We start from the raw sequence: 20728 nt of genomic DNA, 5'->3' as shown, positions 1-20728 counted from the left end.
CCTCCTCATTTAGTCTTTTCTGATCTCTACCTAAGTTGGAAGCACTGTCTTACTTCTTTATGTTCCAGTTTACTTATTCAGTCTGGTATTAAAATTAACTACATACAACTCTTTCTTCTTTTTTCTTCAACTTTATGTTCAGGGCTACATATGCAGGATGTGAAGTTTTATTATACAGATAAACATGTGCCATGGTGGTTTGCTGCACAGATCATCCCATCACCTAGGTATTAAGCCCAGCATCCATTAGCTATTCTTCCTGATGCTCTCCCAACACCACCCAGCAGGCCCTAGTGTGTGTTGTTCCTGCACATGTATCCATGTGTTCTCATCATTCAGCTCCCACTTATAAGTGAGAACATGTGGTGTTTGGTTTTCTCTTCTTGCGTTAGTTTGCTGAGGATAATGGCTTCCAACTCCATTCATGTCCCTGCAAAGGAATGATCTCATTCTTTTTTATGGTTGCATAGCATTGCATGGTATATATGTACCACATTTTCTTTATCCAGTCTGTCATTGATGGGCATTTAGGTTGATTCCATGCCTTCGCTATTGGGAATAGTGCTGCAGTGAAGGTACGATCCATGTATCTTTGTAAAAGAATGATTTATATTCTTTTGGATTTATCCCAGTAATGGGATTGCTAGGTCACATGGTATTTCTGCCTCTAGGTTTTTGAGGAATCACCACACAGTCTTCCACAATAGCTGAACGAACTTACACTTCTGCCAACAATGTAAAAGCATTCCTTTTTCTTCGCAACCTTACCAGCATCTATTGTTTTTTGACTTTTTAATAATTGCCATTCTGACTGGTGTGAGATGGTATCTCATTGTGGTTTTGATTTGTATTTCCCTATCAGTGATTTGAGCTTTTTTCCATATGTTTATTAGCCACATTTGTGTCTTCTTTTGAGAATTGTCTGTTCATGTCCTTTGCACACTTTTTAATAGAGTTATTTTTTCTTGTAAATGTGTTTAAGTTTCTTATCGACTCTGGATATTAGACCTTTGTCAGATGAATACATTGCAGAAGTTTTCTTCCACTCTGTAAGTTGTTCTTTCGGGAGATAGTTTATTTTGCTGTGCAGAAGCTCTTTAGTTTGGTCATTTCTCATTTGTCAATTTTTGCTTTTGTTGCAATTGCTTTTGGTGGTTTTCTCATGAAATTTTTGCCCATGCCTGTATCCTAACTGGTATTACCTAGATTTTCTTCAAGGGTTTTTATAGTTTTGAGTGTGATATTGAAGTCTTTAATTCATTTGAGTTAATTTTTGTATGTGGCATAAAGAAAGGGTCCTGTTTCAATTTTCTTCATATGGCTAGCCAGCACTCCCAGCACCATTTATTAAATAGGGAGTCCTTTCTCCATTGCTTGTTTTTGTCAGGCTTGTTGAAGATCACAAGGTTGTAGGAGTGTGTTGTTATTTCTGAATTCTCTATTCAGTTTCATTGGTCTATGTGTCTGTTCTTGTACCAATGCCATGCTGTTTGGTTACTGCACCCTCGTGGTATAGTTTGAAGTTGGGTAGCGTGATTCTTCCAGATTTGTTCTTTTTGCTTGGGATTTTCTTGGCTTTTGGGCTCTTTTTTGGTTCCATATGAATTTTAAAATGGCTTTTTTTTATAGTTCTGTGAAGAATGCTAATGGTAGTTTAAAGGGAATTGAATTGAATATATAAATTACTTGAAGCAGGATGGCCATTTTCAACATACTAATTCTTCCTATTCATGAGCATGGAATGTTTCTTCATTTGTTTATGTCCTCTCTGATTTCTTTGACCAGTGGTTTATAGTTATGCTTGAAAAGGTCCTTAACTTACCATGTTAGCTGTATTCATAGGTATTTTATTCTTTTTGTAGCAATTGTGAATGGAAGTTTATTTATGATTTGGCTTTCTGCTTGCCTGTTAGTATAAAGGAATGTTAGTGATATTTGCACATTGATTTTATATTTTGAGAGTTTGAAGTTGTTTATCAGCTTAAGTTTTGGGCTGAAGACAATTGAGTTTTCTAGATATAGGATCATGTGGTCTGCAAACAAAGATAATTTGACTTCCTCTCTTCCTATATGAATACCCCTTATTTCTTTCTCTTGTTTGATTGCCTGGCCAGAACTTCCAATACTATGTTGAATAGGAGTGATGAAAGAGGGCATCCTTGTCTTGTGTCAGTTTTCAAGGGGAATGCTTCCAGCTTTTGAACATTCAGTATGATATTGGCTGTGGGTTTGTCATATATGGCTCTTATTATTTTGAGGTATATTCCTTCAGTACCTAATTTATTGAGAGTTTTTAACATGAAGAGATACTGAATTTTATAAAAAGCTTTTTCTGTATCTATTGAGATAATTATGTGGTTTTTGTCTTTAGCTCTGTGAGTCACATTTATTGATTGTGTTTGTTGAACCAATCTTGCATCTGAGGATGAATCCTACTTGATCATGGTTGATAAGCTTTTTGATGCGCTGCTACATTTGGTTTGCCAGTAATTTGTTGAGGATTTTTGCACTGATGTTCATCAAGGATATTGGCCTGAAGCTTTCTTTTTTTTTGTTGTATCTCTGCCATGTTTTGTTATCAGGATGGTGCTGACTTCATAGAATTGAGTTAGGGAGGAGTCCTCTTTTTTTTTCAGTTATTTGGAATAGTTTCAGTAGAAATGGTACCAGCACTTATTTGTATATCCAGTAGAATTCAGCTGTGAATCTCTCTGGTCCTGGGTTTCATTTGGTTGGTAGGAGATTTATTACTGCCTCGATTTCAGAACTTGTTATTGGCCTGTTCAGGGATTCAATTTCTTCCTGTTTCAGTCTCAGGAAGGTGTATGTGTCCAGGAATTTATCCATTTTATCTAGTTTATGTGTATAGAGTTGTTTATTGATAGTTGTTTGTATTTCTGTGAGATCAGTGGTGATATCTCCCTTATCGTTTATCATTTCTGGTTGTGTTTATTTGATTCTTCTCTCTTTTCTTCTTTTAGTCTAGCTAGAGGTCTATTTTACTAATTTAAAAAAACAAAAAAGCTCCTGATTTGTTAATTTGAAGGGTTCTTCGTGTCTCGTTCAGTTCTCCTTTAGTTCATCTCTTATCTTGGTATTTCTTGTCTTCTACAGCTTCGGGGTTTGTTTTCTCTTGGTTCTCTAGTTCTTTTAGTTGTGATGTTAGGTTGTTAACTTGAGACCTTTTTAGCTTTTTGATGTGGGCATTTAATGCTATAAATTTTCCTCTTAACACTGCTTTAGTTGTACAGCAGAGATTCTGATACATTGTCTCTTTGTTCTCATTAGTTTCAAGGAACTTCATGTTTTCTGCCTTAATTCCATTGTTTACCCGAGTCTTTCAGTAGCATGAACAAGTCTCTCTTGCTCAATGGTTTGTAGGCTCCCTGAGAAAAGGACTGTGACTTGTTAATCCTTGTATTTCCCCTAGTGCCTTGCACAAAGTGGGCACTCAGTAATTTTTGTTGCAGTAAATAATTCAGTACCTGACTACTGAACTTAAAAACAACTACCTAAGTGTTGTGTTTTAGCTCTTCGAGTCCTAGTGCAAGAATAGAACTTTCAGAGCATACTAAAAACTGACTGCAGTGATGGTAGAATGACTACCTGTGAGCAGTTCCATCTCCACTTAGCTGTGGGAAGCTTAGCAGCTTAGTTAAGCTGAAAATAAATATTTGCCTAGGATTCTGTGGAGGGGACTTCACATGCCTTTGCAATTACCCAAGGGATGGCATCACCTTTGGTCAGTGAGCAATGATCCCACCTGTGACTACCATATTCTCCCACAGTGCCTGGCTATAGGTCCTATTATTTTGTTACATCATTAATTACTTGCTGTCTGTATAGGTCTAAGCCTTTATATTACACAAAATGGTGCTCTCCTGAAGAGAGATTGAGACACTAAATACAAAAGCATCTGTAGAAATATTAGATTATAGGAAGATTATAGAAAGATTATCTATAAAAATATTTAGTAGTAAAATATACTTTTCTGTCCTTTTTGCAAATCCCATTCTTCTGAGTTAAAATTATTTTTTATTTTTTCGAATAGATCTTTCCATAAATCTGATAATATGTTTATATTGTTATTTCTTGATTAGTCAACTTTAAATGTGATTGATAATTTTCTTCTCTAAATGTGGTGGATTTAACCTATTGAAACACTACTCAACTTTTTTCCCATTCTTTCTCCCAATGTTTGATATTATATTATTAATTTTAGTTTTTCTTTGTTTTTGGTTGTGACTTTTTCTGTGTCTGTGATAACTGTATATCCGATTTCTTGTTTCCTCAACTGTAGGTATATCTGTTGAGTGAATATTGTGTAAGATGGTAATAATAAAACCTGTATCTTTCCCTCCCTGCTTTAATATCCATCAGCTATACCTTTTATTTCACATTTAACATTTTGTTCTGAAAATGTTATTAATTTTTCTATAATTTATTTTTAAAGCCTGTGAAGTTTGTTTTTTACCCCCAAAACTGTATAAGTATTAAGTACTGTGGAGTTGAATAAGGTGCTAGATTATACTTTCTCTTCATGGGTTTAATGTTATAACACTGATAAATAGTGTTTTTATCATCAAAGTCAAACAAATTAGCTTTTATTATACTTTTTTAAAGGTATATCACATTTTGATTGTTTCGTATTTAGAATTTATGTTTTTGCATACTAAATTTTAATTGTAGGTTTTAATTGCCATTTCTTTTTCTTGTTGAATGAGGAAACATAGTTTCTTCACTCTGTCGCTGAAATGTTTCAGATTTGTGCTCATTTTCTCAGTTAAAGACACAGTATGTTTTATCAACAATCTTCTCAGAGCCTGCTGATTTTCTGTTTTACTTTGGATGTTGCTTCTATGTCTGCTATGAATCATTACGCCAGGATTTCTTTTTATTTTCTTTTTGGATTTGTTCCACAGTTTCCTATATCCCACATCTTCATCTTTCTTGGTTTTCACCTTTACTTTGTTGAAGTATGTTTGCAAGTAATTTAATCAGAGAGGATTTGGTGAGCAGGGCTAGGTGGATAATGGTCATTTTTCTTTGTTCCTGAAAATGTTTTGCTTGTCCTCACATTTGATTGTTATTTGGCGGGGATATACTTCCTGGTTCAAAATACTTTCCGCTCAGAGCACTGATAACATTGCTCCGGTGGTCTTTTGTCTTTATTCATCAATATATGTCTAAATATCAGTTCCTTTAAATTCATCCTGCTGAGCAAATATTCAGTGGCCTTTTCAGTTTGATAGCTTCTGTCTTCCTTCAGCTTTGAGATATTTTCTTCCTTGTTTCAAAAAAAGTAATTTACTTTCCTCTATTTTCTCTGTTTGCTTTCTGGAACCCCAACTGTTAGAGCATTGAACTTTGTAGATTGATACTTTATGACGCTTATCTTCTCTGTCATCTGTTTCATCTTTTTTGTGTTTCCATTACACATTCTAAGACACTTTTTATTTCACTGCTTTTCTATAAATTTTTGATTTTTGCATTGGAAAAAAAAACTGTTAACACCTAGTTTTTATTGTGCTCTGTCACATTTTTATAGATTCATGTGTTTGTTTATAAGGTTACAACATTATTTTAAAACTCATAAAGAGTCAAGTTAGAATTTTTTTAGAAGTTTTTCCTGTTCTTCCATGTCTACTGTATTCTCCTGGGTCAACTGCTCTTGTTTTTATCTTTATCTTTATCTCTAATGCCACTGGTGTTTCTCATATGTCTGGTAGTCCTTGCTTATCAGTTCTGGTTTTAGAATAAATGTTTAGATTGATTATTCCAAGTTGGGGGTATTGGTTTTCTTGGCTGCATGACAAGCACTTTCTTTCTTCAGGTTGCTCTGCCCTGAACGGAAGATTCTTGTAAGCAGGAAGGGCTTAGTATGCAGGGTTTGCATTGGGCGATTGAGGGGTGGCCAGGGTGGGCTGGGGAACCAGGGCTCTCACTGGTAGCCTGTACTTTTTTCAGGCAACTCACTCAGTATCTTTAGGCGCCTGTGCTGGTTTTATCCTGCAAAGTGAATGCTGGGCTTCCTTTTATTCTGCATCAGAAGTCCTGGGGTGTGCTGAGTGTGGTTGGGTTGGGGAGGGGGGTCAGAAAGTGTACGTTCTTTACTGAAGGACATTCAATGACACCCTGTCTTCACTGTCCTCCACTCTGCCTGCTCACTCTGTGCCATGAACCTTCCCCAGAGTTCCCACTGGAGAATTAGGTGCTCTCTTTGCTGTGGCCCCTTCTGCTGTCTCTGCTGCAGCCTCCCATACTCCATTACACATGTCCACAGGATTCTATCTGCATTCTGTCCCTTGGTATTTGTTGATTCATCTCTCTTCTTTTTGCTATTAAGGCCTCATTCCTCTTTAACTTTCTTTATCGTCTTTTTGCAGCAACCTGTGTCCTCAGCTCACTGTCTTTTAAGATTTATTTTTGGCAGTGTAATCCTTCATAAGTTTACTTTTTGAATTCTTAATTTTTAAATAATTGCAACCTTTTTTTTAGATTCGGGGGTTACATGTGAATGTTTATTACCTGAGTATATTGCATGATGCCGAGGTTTGGGGTACAGATGATCCTGTCACCCAGGTACTGAGCATGGTACCTAATAGTTTTTCAACCCTGTCCCTTCCTTCCTCTCTCCTATAGTAGTCCCCAGTGTCTATTGTTTCCATCTTTATGTCAACGATTACCCAACAGTGAGCTCCCACTTATAAATGACAACGTGCGGTATTTGGTTTTCTGTTCCTAATTTGCTTAGGATAATCGCCTCCAGCTGCAACCATGTTGTTACAAAGGACATGATTTCATTCATTTTTATGGCTGCACAATATTCCATGGAGCTCACCATGTTGAACTGGAACTCCTTTCCCATCTTTGTGCTGTGGGATGCTGCCTCCCAGTTTGCTGAGTACTTTTAGCAAGTGCTAAAGGAAATGATTCTTGGCAAAGAGGAATGGTACTCTACAAGACTGTAAGAAATTGTACCCTCTGTATCTCAGCATAAGCAGAAAAACTATGGCCTGAGGTGGTTTTGACTATATGTCCCAATATTAACAGACTTTTGAGGCTACTTATATTCCAGGCACTGTTCTAAGTACTTTACATAAATTAATTCATTCAATCCTAACAATAACAGTAAAAAGAAAGTGCTGTAATTGTCCCCATTTTACAGATGAGTAAAAAGATGATAAATGACTTGTCTAAAAGGTTCACAAGTAAAATAGCCAAGATTCAAATTGCATCTCCAGAGACTGAGCTTTTAGCCTTTCTGCCACATTGCCTCCCATAATTATGTCGTTAGAAAATAAACTGTGGATATAATAAAGATGGAGCATCAAATAATAGCTGATGGAATTTTTTTAAAAATAAAGAGATTTTAAGAAGAGTCAAAAATGAATATAATTTAATGGTGATGAGAACAGCTGAATTATGAAATTCTGAATATGTAATTTAAAATATTTTCAGTGGGACAAAAAAAATAAGAAAGTTGGTAAAGAACCCAGCATATTTTTGCTACATGTTGTCTGATAAGACTGGAGGGCCTTGAGGTAAATTATAGATGAGAAAACATGTAACTAAGGAGAACATAAGGGAATAGAATGAGAATTTCAAGAGAGTTAAGGCCAAGGATTAGCTGAGGCTCACAAAAACCACTAGAGACAGCAGCAGCAGTTTTTATAGCTATTTTCAGAACAATAGATAGATGAAAATTATAGGTCCAATGCTTGAGAATGATGGTATCATGTTAAAAGAAAACATTGTACTTCTGCTTTTCCTCTGTCTATACCAAGAATAATGATTGTTAAGTTGACAACATGGAAAAATTAATGCATTAAGATGTCTTTACAGCCATGATAAGAGAAGGTTAACAATAACTTAAATATTTTAGATGAATTCAAATCCCTAGGCCCAGACAAATCACATTTTAGGAATAAACAATCTCATTAGGATGAACATAAAACTGTCATATCCTTTTGAGAAATTTTGTAGAACAGAGGGAAAATTCAAAAGAATGGAGAAAGGTACATATGACCCCAATTTTCAAAAGGAAGAATGTGATAGATTGCATTAACTGCTTAAAGTATTCGCTACTTTTTTCTGCAGGCGTCTTTTAGTGGAGCTTCTTTGTGCAGGAAGATTATACTTTCTACTCCATCAATGTCAGACTTGGCCATGTGTCTTGCTGCAGCCAATGGAATGTGAGGAGTAGCATTCCAAGTAAGACCTACTTCCAAACAAAGCCCTTAAGAACCACTATATTTCTGCCATCTCTCTTCTTCCCCTGCCACAAGACCAGTGACATATTCCATATAGGGGCTGCTTCTTCCGCCTGGGCTCTGGAATAAATGTGGCATCAATTAGAGCAGCAGCCAATGCACAATGGAAACACATCACAATGAGAAATACATGTTTGTCATAAGCCACTGGGATTTTTAGGGTTGTTTATTAACATAGCACATTGTAGCCTACTGTAACTCTTATAGGAGGTAAACAGTAGATTCTGAAAATTACTAACTAGTAATCTAACTGTTGATTTCTAGTAAATAAAAAGTAGTACATGTGTTTAATCAGAAAATCTGAGAGCTTATGGAAAAAATTTTTATTGTCAATATAGACTAAGCATAGGTCAAACTACCATTATTCCTTTCTCCTTTTTTTAAAATTTTTTATTTTTTTATTTTTGGTAACATTCTTAGAGGTCTGTGGAATGTGATGCAGTAAAGTGCATTTTAAATGATGTATTTGAAAAAAAACGTGCTTCAAATTATCTTTTAATGTAAATTAATGTAGATTTACTATGATTGTGACCATTTGTATTATATCCTGATGGCAACTGTAGAGATTTAAAATGTGATATGGATGAGACTCTAGGTAGGTGATTTCATAGCTGAATAAACAAGGTACTGGGAGGGAAATCTTTAGGAAATAATCCTTTTGTTTTAACTTGCTCAAAAATATGTTATCAATTATTTGAATGGCAACACTGATGTTATATTTATCAAATTTACATATGATCCATTACATAAGATAGTCTTTGGAGAAGAGATTCAATGTGTTGATTGGCAATATTCAAAATGATTATGATCTCTCGAGAAGATACCAAAATCAATCTGATATAATTTGTAACTTGAGGTTGCATAACTTGAAGAAATGTATAATGTGAAGTCGTATTTTTAAATAACAGTGGGATTGGAAGAAGTAGATCTGCTTGTTGGAATTCAGGTAAAGCCAGATCATTGGATTGGTCCAAACATCAAAATAACGTCAGTGTGATGTTGCTTCTTTAAAAGTGAAAGCGATCTTGAGCTATATTAATAGATGGTTGCATCCAGATGAAGGATTATTATGTATTAGTATTATGTCCAGTTCTGGGTACTACTTTTTTAACAGAAATATTGATGAAACTCAAGGGTGTTGGAGTCAATTTATTGGATTAATTATTGTTTTAGGAAGAAAGAGGAAAAGTAGAGTTGAGCAGGGTGATCAAGCATGTCTAAACCTAAAGCAAAGGACACTGGCCCAAGAAGAGAAAAAGAGGGGCAGAGGATAAGAATTGCAGATGTGCTCATACCTAAAAGAAAGAGCATGCTAAACATTTATAGATTGAGATCTCCCTGGCTGCTTTAATACACCTGACTAGACTCCTGCTCTTTTAACCCTGTTCCCTGATACTGTTATACATACATAGAAGAGATACACTGAGTAAATGCACATCAGGAAAGTACTTTCTAAACCTGAATAATCATTGAAATCATTTGAGGAGCTTTTAAAAATACAGATACTGAGACTCATATTAGACCTACTGAACCATAATTTCTGATGATAGACCCTGGGAATCTGCATTTAAAAAAAAAACAGGTGATTTTCATGATTTAAGATTCTAATAATTTGTGAGCCCTAGTATCTTATGACATGATGGGTGTTCAAGAGGCAGAGGTGAAATTAGAGAAGATCGGTATATCAGCGAAGGAAACACAACTAGGGCACTTGTTCCCAGATTTTGGTCTTCAAGGATGAATACAATTCTAAAAGAAATAGAAGCTCATCAACATAGGATTGCTGATGTTTTATTATGACAAACAAACTAGCAAACTTTCTTTTATCCTTATAGGCTTTTCTTTTCTTTTTTCTTTTCTTTTCTTTTTTTTTTTTTTTTTGAGATGGAGTCTCACCCTGTCACCCAGTTGGAGTGCAATGGCACACTCTCAGCTCACTGCAACCTCTGCCTCCCAGGTTCAAGCACTTATCCTGCTTCAGCCTCCCGAGTTGCTGGGATTACAGGTATGTGCCACCATATCTGGCTAATTTTTTATATTTTAGTAGAGACAGGGTTTCACCATGTTGGCCAGGCTGGTCTCGAACTTCTGACCTTGTGATTTGCTTACCTTGGCCTCCCAAAGCACTGGGATTATAGGCGTGAGCCACCGCAGCTGGCCCCTATAATTTCGTTTTTGGTTTTTTTTTTTTTTAAAGAAATTAAATTTAAAAAGAGACTGGAGCAGGACATGACATAGAAAATACAATCTTTTAGACTGAATAAACTTAGCCATATTCTTATTTTTTCTCATTTCACCATGGACTGGTGACAATTTCTTCACATTGTGGAATCATTTGGCATTCAGCATTTGAGGACCACAGTGTAGGGTGCATGCCACTCCATTGGTGTGCAGAGCCAAATGGCCCATAAACTGGTTTAGGAAACTAGTTCTGGCAGTGGTGGAGAGGAAAGCCTGGGAACAGATGCATGGGTAGTGGAGTAAGATGCAGATATACCTTGGATGATAAAAGATTTGTGAGCAATTGTGGAAACCAGCTGTTCAGCTGTAGAAGAAAAGACTTGTGGGGAACCTGAAAGCCATATTAAGACATGAAAGGCTTTCATACATAATAATTCTTGTTATTCTAGAGGGCAGACCTAGACCCATTCAAAGAAGTTGCTGGCAGACCCATTTCAGTTTAATATAAACAAAAGCTTTTGACAATCAGACTTTCCCAATAAAGGTTAACAAACTAGATAGAGATGTGATTACCCTCCTCTGGAAGAGCCCAACACGCTTCTGAGTCACAATTCATTAGAAATGTGGATGAAGGAATTCTTGACTGAGTTGGAGGTTGGAATAAAATCACTGTTTCCTAACCCTAGCAAGGCTTATTAAGACTTTGGAAGCCTTTTAAACAAATACTGATTCCTGAACCTCAACTTGGATCTGCAGGAGCAGAATCTCCATGGTCAGGGCTCAGGAATCTGTATGTCCAATGAGTCTTAGGAAATTCTGTTAAATTGTCTGCAGCCTTGGAAAACAAACAAAGGGAACTGCAAAATCTTGAAGTATCTGTAATGACAGATTCTACAAAATTCGTAAAAAGATAGCAACTTGTTATGGCATCAATATTTGAATATATACTCAATATAGCATTTTATTATTGGTTACTTAAAAGTTATATTTGAAACAACCAGTTACTGAACATAATGCAAACTGAAAGCATTTGATTGTTATAAAGCAAGGTTTACTTTGAGCTTGATAGAGGACTTAGTCCCACATGATGAAAAGGAGTCATGACCTAATTATGAAATATGGGTGTGCAAATTGCCAAACAGATGACATGTTCATGCCAAAATTTTTTATTTACAAAATCAGTACCTCATTCTTTCCAGTCTCAAATCACATATTGTTTAATATGGCATTATATACAGGTTTCTTCCTATGAAAGATAATTTTTGTTGGGTCCTTTGTTATTTTGAAATAATTTTTCATTTTCATGTATTTTCATTCTGTTACATTCAATAGAGTGACTTTTCTAGTAATTGAATTAATAGGGCAGAATGGAAGCATAGCCCAGTGTTCCTCTGATAGACTAGTTTTCAGAGTCTGCAGTTTTGAACTAGACAGTTATCTCCATTAAGTTTCTATTCCAAACTGTGTGTAGATTGTCTGAAAGGTTTTCAACCATTAATGGAAGGCTGGGATCTGAATTACAGGAATAAGAAGCTAGACAGAAGCCATCAATCAATCGAATATCTAGATTATTGCTTAACATTTTTTGAATTTCTAACCACAGAGAAAAATTTTCCTAATACCCTTTCAGCCATTCAACCCTTTTGAAATATATTCTCATAAACACATTTTTCTTTTCTTCTTTTTGCATCTGGGTTCTGTTTGCTTATTATTTATTTACTTATTCAACAGTTACCTAATGGGAGCTTACTTTATGCCAGGCACAAAATACTAAGTGCTGAGTAAATAAGATCCCTGATTTCATGTATGTTCTAATAAGGGGAAAATGATACTAAACTTGCAAATAATACATACGAATTTTAGTTAGTGACAGATAATTATTAGGGGAGTCTTTTTTAGATGGGATAGTTTGAAAAAGGTAGTAATATTGAGCCAGGACTGGAGCACTGTGACCAGTTGTGAGGAAGAAATAGCCAATGCAAAGGCCCTGAGGCAGGAACCAGCTGGGGATTGCAAGGCCAGTGTAGCACCATTACAATAAAAAAGTGGAGATACAAGATGAGGTCAAAAAGAAGGCAAGGGTCAGATAATGCAGGGTCCTATAGGTCATGGTAGAAATTTGAGTTTCTTCTAAATGTGATATATTCTAATCAGGGAGTGATATACCTTTTTATCTTATGAAAATAACTCAGGCTCTGTGTAGAGAAGGGAGCATGATCAGGTAACAGTGGGATGCAGAAGAGCAGCTGGTAGGCTGTTGTATTAGTTCAGTCTAGGGATGATGATGACTGCTTGTTAGAGTAATGCTTCTGACTGAAGGGATGAGGTGAAAATCATGAATATGCCTCTTTTAACAGACATTCTCAATTAAGAAGGCCACAAATATGACTCTTACAAAATGATTCTTGAACCTGTATTTTTTGGCCTTTATGTGCACATGTTCAGCACTTTCATTAGTTTCTTTTTCTCCCTGCTGTTAGGCCACTGCATCCTTCAGACGAGAATCACAGGGTTAGGTACTAGGTCAGGGCAACTTGTTCTATATCAGGCTAAAGGCATCTGTCCCAGTTCAAATCCAGAGACCCACGCTTGCTTGTTTCTGCCATTCCCTTCTTTTTTTCCACTGCCTTCTCTTTCCCAGTTATTCCTGCTTAATTTTCTGTCCTGAGTGGAACACAGGCTCCCAACTTCTCCCCTTCTCAGCTGTCTACTCTGAAAAACACCCTGATGCCAGTTTTCAGGCTGCTTTTCCAAGGGGTTTATTTTTGTTTGTAGAGGAATACAGAGATGAATACAAATTTTTAAAAATGTAGAAAACTCCTCAAGTTATTTCACCTGATTAAGGCAAAGTGGGGGTGTCACCTCTCCTTTTCATTAAACCTTAAGTACAGCTGCAAGGGGTTGGACAGATTTTTAATACTTCTTTTTTAAAAGCGAAGTCATATGTTGACATGACTGTTGACAAGAATATAATAAAAGCTAACATTTACTGAGCCATTGCTATGTGCCAAGCACTATTGTAGATGTCTTCAAACTGAGGCATGTCCTATTGCTATCCCCTTCACAGATGAGAAAACTGAAGCACAGGGACATCAAGTAATTGGCTCCAGGTGAGGGGCCAACCTAGACAATTTTTGATGTGTATGTGACAGAGTCTTGCTTTGTCACCCAGGCTGGAGTTCAGTGGCAGGATCACAGCTCACCGCAGCCTCAACCTTCTGGACTCAAGTGATCCTCCCACCTCAGCCTCTCAAGTAGCTGGGACCACAAGTGTGCACCACCACACTTGGCTAATTTTTGTAATTTTTTGTAGAGATGGGGGTCTCACTGTACTGGTGTGGAACTCCTGAGGCTGGTGTCGAACTCCTGAGCTTGAGCTAGCCGCCTGCCTTGGCCTCCCAAAGTGTTGTGATTATAGGCATAAATCACCACACTGGCCTGACCTAGAATTTAGAAAGATTTTTTTCCCTTCTCTAGGCAATGCCATCTCTCCAGGTGAGAGGACTTGGCAATCTGTAGAGAAGGCAGCCTTTGCAGAGGTGAGCTGAGGGACTGATCATACATCCTGTCTCCTGGGGTCTCCTCTTTTCTCTATCCCCTCCATGCTCAACCTAGTTTTACCTCTGGACCTCATTTTCAGCTCCACTTTGCTTTGGTGTACCTCTCACTTACGCTGTTATTAATCAGTATCTATGAGTAAATAGTTGCAAAATTAAAAGAAATATACCCCTTCCCTTTGCCCCTCTCTTTGTTAGTGAATTTCTAACTTGGACAGTCATACATATTTGCTTTAATAGCTGCCATCTGCTTCTCTGTGGATACTTACATTGTTTCTGAAGTGGAGACCAGGAAAGCAGTGCGCTCTAAGCTGCAGGGAGACAAAGCTTTCCTCCACGTGGCTCGCCTCCTCCTTGCGTGCTGGGCACACTCATTTATCAGCCTGTCCTTCTCACAGGTATCCTCGTGGTCACAGCAGGCTCCAGGAGATTACTTGTCTCGCTACTGAATTTTCTTTATATGATTTTTTCTAAGTATGTATGAAATTATAGTCCTGAACTTTCCTTTTTCATACACAAACTAATCATTATGAAGCCCAATAATGATCCCCGAGGGAAAAACCGCATAGAGCAAAAGGGCTCAGACGTGGAGTGAGGGTGTTTGACAAGACATCGTTCCCAGACCTGTGGATACAATTCTCTCCGGGGGTCAGTAAACTACATTTTTATGACTTAAATTTGTTTTTCAGGATATTACATCATAGTTTCCCCAAAGCACAATTGTGTGCTGTCATATCCATTTTGCATGTTCAGTATCTTTCTTAGACTTAAAATTTTAAGCTTTGAGCATCGTGTCTTACTGGTCTGATGACTTAAACACAGAAGAGGTGAAGATTTAAAGAAAAACCAGACACATTTCATGAGCCAAAGGGACTGGTTTTCTGTCATCTCTTTGATAAAAACCCTTTGGCATTTTATTCTCATGGGTTATGTGACTATAGGGTGGTCAACTTGGTTATTTTTTCTTGAGTATGGTAAAAGTGTGCAGGAGAGATTCTCTTTAAATTTGAGATATAAGTATGCTTTCTCTCTCACTAGATAGAAGATGGATGTACCTCATCATTTCATTTTGAGAAAGAAAGACTTTGGTGTTTGTTAAGTTAAAGCAGTCCTGTTCTTGGACCAAGAATAAGGAAAAAGAACAAAGGAAAGGGCTGGAAACATTTGCTTCCCAAAAAAGGATGGCAAATCTTACTTTCTATCTTCTATTAAAAATCTGTTCTTCAAAAAGATTCAGGTACTCCTTCACACTAAAGTGAAAGTGACTGAGCACAACTTAAAACATGATTTCTTCCAAATGGAGTTGTAGTTTTACATAGACCAAATCTTTAGGTGAAGGGGCAGAATCTCCTACTCCTTGATGTATCTGTATTTTTGGTCTGTTTCCTTCTATTTAAAATACATAATGAATTTTGTTCCAGAGAAAAAAAATAAGGCCACATATTATACAATCAGAAAATAAATTTAAAAATAAGTAATTGAGAACATTAGGATAACTTTAAATATGGGAGTTTTGGTTTTCAGAGGAAAGGAGAAATAACTGTATTTTGCTGTTAGCAAAGATTTCAAGTTATGTTGAAATCTTAGCGGAGCAGGGATGGGATGGGGTCACTAACTCCGCCTACACAGCAGACCAACCTTTCAACACATGTTACATAATTTTATGCTGAAAAAATATGTTTCTGTCTCAGCTTCTTTGGGCATTTAGTACAGTTTACCATCATTCTAGCTTTAGTTCTCTGGTAGCCTTCTCTTTGGCTATTTATTAACCTTGCTTTAAAGTACAACTTAATCAGTGTAAAAAGGTACAAAGTTCAGTTACTGTTACTATTGTTCCTAATTATGATAATAAATAAGGCCACTGTCTGACTTCAAATGCTTTCTAAAACATAATATTTGTATATAAAACAGCCTGGGGGCGCCAGCTCTGAACAGCAGCTTTCTATGAGGTAACCCTGCAGTAACAGGACAAAGCTGACCATGTTAATGGAATGTTTGCATGATACCTGCACTCCAAATCGTCCATGTGCTTCTCCCCTATCCTCCACCTTTTCTCTGTTATTATCCTTAGAAGGACAGAATGTCAAAGGAGATGAAATACTGCCCCAAGGGAATCCAGAACAAAGAAAGCAGTAGGATGAATTTTGAAATTCATCAAAGATGGCAATTCCTCAGAATCCAGAATTAAAACTGAACACAGGGAGATGTCAGTTTTTCCCTACTTGGAGTAGTGGAAAAGTTACCCTAGAACACTAGAGTAAGTTTCTAGGTGCTATGTCTGCCAACCAGAAAGAGATTGTGTCCCTTATTTGCCTTCCCAGAACCTAGAATAGTACCTGGAACATTGTATGTGTTCAATAAACAGACAGTCAGTGTAATGGGAGCTCTAAGGTACTTTTTAGATACAGGACAACCTTCAATTTCTACCTATTGATTGAAAACAAGCTCTTGCTCCTTATTATACTGTGTCAATCAAGGGTGCTCAGCTCTGGAATCTAATTGCATTCAAAACATATCTTCATCACTTACTAGCTATATAATATGGGGAAATTGCTTAGTTCCTCTGTGGCTTAGTTTCCTCAACTGTAAAGGCATTGTTAGAAGTAAATGACTTATTAAATGCTTAGCACTAGACACCTTCAGCCTGATAAATGAAGTATGTTAGCCCCAGCTTGGGAAAACCTTAAGTCTGAGCTACCATAAAACCATAAAGGAAGGTTCTTTTTGGCTAGAAATAATAGGAACTTAAAGGAGTTAAATGCAGATTCACATCTACTTGTGTCTTTTCAAGTCAGGTAATAATGAAAAGAGCATTGAAAAGGACTGCTTTCCAGAGGAAAGTAGGCAAAAATCCGAAGTATTTTTGAGTCAGGAATATTGGTGAATTCGTGTCTTCAAGAGATTTTTGGAATTATCTGCAATAAAATGAATTATTTTCCTAATATAAAAATAAAAATAATTTTTAAAGTCTTAAGTATGAGATTTGACTTTGAAGTTATTTTTGTTTAACAAACATGCCATTCACTCAACTACTTAGCAACTATATGCTAAGTGTGTTTGGTGCTAGTGCAGGAAAATGAAAAAGGAATAGAGCCGGTTTCTAATGAGTTTAGAGAATAAATATTTCGCTAAATAGTGTCCTCCAAAATAGTTATCCTGGGATCCTGCACATTAATTCCAATATTGCTGCTGTTGCTCGACCCTTTCAAATGACTTTTGGGCAGTGCCTTCAGAATCAATGCAGGAGCCTCACAGGAACAGCAGTGGCCGCTTTACTTTTTGAAAAGACCAATATTCAGTGGATATTAAAAACCCATATTCTCCTTTATTGGTTTGTAAATGTCACATCTCAGAAACGCCAAAGTGTTCATTCATTCCCACTGCTACAGTTTCCCCTATGGGACCACCTAGAACATTTCAAATACCTCATAATCCAGCCGCTGTAGAGTTAATAGGTGGATCTAGGTTAAGGTCCTCCAGGTCCCTGCTCCAATCCCACAAGTTCTGACTTCCCTGTGTTCTGCCTTAGCTATCGTTGAGAACGTTGAATATTACCCCTAATATAAAGCGTTACAGTACATCCTCCAATCTACTGTTATGTCCACTTTTTTCTCCCTGGTGCCCCCGGGGCTCCATCTCCTAGGTTGCTTTTAATTATTGAGGAGACAAATCCAACTATGAGGGGCAAAGTTTGGTAACATTTAAAGATATTTGTTTAGAATAAAATGAAACAACCTAAAGACAGCTCTGAAAGAGAGGTCCTAAAATTGTTCTGAGCAAAGGAATATGTCACTGAAGCTAGTCTGAGGTCTCCCAAGGTTACTGTTCAGAGGGGATGACATTCATTTCATATGTAAATGCTGGTGCTTTTATGAGTACAACCAATGATATCAGGCCAATTACTTTATCTTGCATATTAGATGAATGTCTAATTTTAGAAGAGTTGTATTTTAAAGTCACAAAATCTTCAGTTAGGAGCATTCTTAAAACCTAATACATTTTTTTCCAGCTAATATGATGTTGTTAACATGTAAGTATGATAGGCATATTTATCTCAGGAGCATTTTGAAATTCCTAATATCCAGATATAAAAATAAAATAACTGAAGATTTTTTCCAGTGACATTATGACTCAGAATTATTCAACTTTATTTAAAATATTACACAATTATGGAGGAAAACATTTTTCTCATGGGGAATGTAAATTCAGAAGAGAGTTGTAATAGATTTTGCTTGTTTTTAATAGGAGGACTTGCATGAGAAGATTTATTCATTTTTGCTTTGTTACAAGACACAAAAAAACAAAAATACAAATTAGCAAAACAAACATTACTTTCTGAAGTTAAAATTATTGATTGATGGGACACAGTTTTTGAAAAGAGTGACTATGTGGTATTTGTGCAAAAGACAGCATTGACTGTAGGTCCCATTGGCTAGAAAGTTGATAAATGATGTTTAACCAAAACTTTTACTCATTCAGCTGCTAAATCAGTGGTATGAAAATCAGATCTTTTTCCCTAATGATAGTGAATTCTGTAGATAGCATTAATTCCTCCTATAATATTGACTATTAAACTGAGATGTATTTGTTGAATGAATGAGTGCATAGATGATCATAATTAAGATTAAATAACTTTTTGAATACTTTCTTAGGATTTCATTTCTTTTAAAGATAATTTTTTTGACTTTTCTTGCAAAAAATAATTACAAGTTCATAGAAAATGTCTACAACTGAGCTAAGCAAAAAGATTACTCAGAGTTCCAACCATCCTGTAAATAACTACCTTAGCATCTTTGTGTGTGTCTTGACATCTATTTTCTGTTTTTTTAGGTGTAGGTGTATATGCTACCATATTTGATTTACAAAAAAAAAATCACATTATGCACAACCTTTTCTTTTACATAATATATCGTGATCATCTTTGCACATATGCCCTTAAATAGTCTTCTACAGCATTACGTTTAGCAATTGCATTATTTCACCAGTCTTCTGTTATTGGGCATTTAGGTTGCTTTTAATTTTTTCACTATTATGGTGTAGAGACTTTTAGCTATTCCAAGAATTGTTTTGCTGTTTTGTAGAATTATTTCCTTGGACAGCTTAGTTAAGTCTATGGCTCCCTTCTCAGAATAATGGGTAAGAACACATTATTTCATGAAAAATACAGGGTTACAAAGGACAAAAATTATATTGAAAGGGCTACCAAAATATATATATATATTTTTTGAGACGGAGTTTCGCTCTCGTTACCCAGGCTGGAGTGCAATGGCGCGATCTCGGCTCACCACAACCTCCGCCTCCTGGGCTCAGGCAATTCTCCTGCCTCAGCCTCCTAAGTAGCTGGGATTACAGGCACGCGCCACCACGCCCAGCTAGTTTTTTGTATTTTTAGTAGAGACGGGGTTTCACCATGTTGACCAGGATGGTCTCGATCTCTCGACCTTGTGATCCACCCGCCTCGGCCTCCCAAAGTGCTGGGATTACAGGCTGAGCCACCGCGCCCGGCCTATATTTTTAAAAGTTGTATTATATGTGTTTACTTGCCAACATTTGATCTAATGTCACATCTAATTTTAACTAGTGATGAGCATAAATGAATTTTGATATACCTGAAACAATTAAAATATAAAAGTAGCTGCTGTTTTATTTATTTCATTGTGACTTAGTTCTTATATTAATATTAGAAGAAAATGCTAAATTTCATTGAGAGGTTAAAGATATGCAATATCTTTTCCTGTCTAAACTCATGGATTACTTGATTTTATTCACAGACTCTTATAGCCACATACCTCAGATTAAGGACCTCTGTGAATATATCAGATGAACTTGGAAGCATTTCATAATAATAATAAGGGAGAAGTACCTATGTTCACCAAAAATCTACAACATAGACTTTAAAAAGATGGTACTAAACTTGGTGAAAGTGATGGAGGTTGTGAAAGCATAATCGCTAACACAAATAGACCAGGCTGATGAGTAATGGTGGAAAAAACCTAGGAGGAGTTGTGGGAAGCTAATTATGAGTAGGGTTTCGAAGGAATGGAACAGCAGAGAAAAACCCTGCCATTTCAGACTTCTAATGAAAAGACATTGTGTTATTGAAAAGAGGAGAATCATCTTTTCTCTTAACTTAGTAAAACCCAAATGTCCCAGTCTCAACAACCAATGACTGTCATATATTATCTTGTTTCCTCTTAATACCCAAGTGTATTTACATAATGGTAAAAGGATCAATGCAACAAGAAGAGGTAACCACCATAAATATATACGCACCCAATACAGGAACACCCAGACACATAAGACTTATAAAGAGACTTAGACTCCCACACAACAATAGTGGAAGACTTCAACATCGATGTTAGACAGATCAATGAGGCAGAAAATTAACAAAGATATCCAGGACTTGAACTCAGATCTGGAGCAAGTAAACTTAACAAACATTTATAGAACTCTCCACTTTAAATACACAAAATATACACTCCTATCATTACCACGTCACACCTACTTACAGGTTTAAATGAAATATTGGTTGGCTGCTTGTTTGTTATTTTCTTCCCTCATTTTTTCCTGTCTCTATTATTAAGCACAATTATTGGTATAAAAGAGGTTTTCAATACCCATTTTTAGACTGCATACTAGCCTGAGCAATAAAGCAACACTCCTATTCTCTCTCCCTCTTCCTCTTCCTCTTTCTTCCTCTCCTTCATTTTTTTTCTT

General features: G+C 36.4%; 1 long non-coding RNA gene across 1 annotated transcript in view; it reads left to right on the top strand.

Moving 5' to 3' along the window:
• The window catches only part of LOC141580763 (uncharacterized), a 415102-nt gene that overhangs the window by 218465 nt on the left and 175909 nt on the right, over positions 1-20728 (top strand). The window contains exon 4 of the long non-coding RNA XR_012513063.1: positions 10158-10278. This is a non-coding gene — a long non-coding RNA (uncharacterized LOC141580763). The remainder of the gene's footprint in view (positions 1-10157; positions 10279-20728) is intronic.

The sequence above is a fragment of the Saimiri boliviensis genome, chromosome 1, assembly GCF_048565385.1.
Source record: "Saimiri boliviensis isolate mSaiBol1 chromosome 1, mSaiBol1.pri, whole genome shotgun sequence".
NCBI classification, from domain to species: domain Eukaryota; kingdom Metazoa; phylum Chordata; class Mammalia; order Primates; family Cebidae; genus Saimiri; species Saimiri boliviensis.
The sequence above is the reverse complement of the archived record's forward strand: the minus strand, read 5'-3'. Positions and strand labels throughout refer to the sequence as shown.